Below are 1,158 nucleotides of genomic sequence, written 5' to 3' on the forward strand. Positions count from 1 at the left end.
TTTATAAAAAAAAAAAATGTTTTATAAAAAAATAATATATATATATATATATATTTTGGTGTGTGTGTGTGAGTGTTTACATGCAAACATAATATGTATGTATTTCTGTTAAATATATATATATATATGTATATATATATACATATATATAAATATATATATATAAATATGCATATATATGACTACTAGGGAAAAAAGAGCATAATAAATTTCAGCAAAAAATGGACCCGAGATATTTTCAGTACATTGCCAATAAGGAACACCGGATAGATTTGACGATGCATGAAATGTAGTTTTCAAGAAGAAAAATCATTGAATCTTCATTGATGAAATATGTTTCCTAATTATGCCATATCAAATGGTTAATGGTCAACAAGACAGCATGACCACCTTAGCAGTTAATAGTCTGTTATCATACATACTAACGGTGGCCAAAATCCAATAATGTCCCCCGGGTAGTGTCGGCCACGAGAATTGAGTCCTCCCCTGGTTCCTACATAATTACCTCAACATCTTTGTAAATATATATATATATATACATATAAATAAATATTATATATATATATATATATATATGTATATATATATATATATACTATATATATATAGATAGACTTTTTAATTCTGTATTCAATCTGCTGAAGAAGATCACAGATAGTGATCAAAATAAACGGAACTCTCCTATTCTAGTTTCTTCATTACCGAAAGGGAGTTTAATGTCTAATGTCTATGTAATAGGATAGGGTGAGAACAATCTGTCTTGTTGAACTCCCTCTTATATAAAATTAAACAGTCCATGATTCTTGCAAACGGTTAATATGTTATATATACGTTATTTTTATCTTTAGTACCTGTTACATAGGCTGCTGTTTACTTCATATTTCTCCACTAGAATTTTTTCAATGTCTATGAATGTTACGTATAGATTATTGCTAAATTCCCAAAACTTGCCTATAATCAATCTTTGTATTTTAGGTCGAGTGAAAATAGTCTGTGAAGATATTAATAGAATAAAAAGAGATTTTATCCGAATGAATTAATTGGTATGTACTTTATATATACTTGTTAACAAATTCATCTCTTGATGCAAAAATTAATTTGGTTTAAATAGACACAAAAAGCCACACACACACACACACAGGTACACTTACACACACA

The sequence above is a fragment of the Oratosquilla oratoria genome, chromosome 9 (assembly GCF_046742065.1).
Source record: "Oratosquilla oratoria isolate Oo_2021 chromosome 9, ASM4674206v1, whole genome shotgun sequence".
In the NCBI taxonomy this organism is placed as follows: domain Eukaryota; kingdom Metazoa; phylum Arthropoda; class Malacostraca; order Stomatopoda; family Squillidae; genus Oratosquilla; species Oratosquilla oratoria.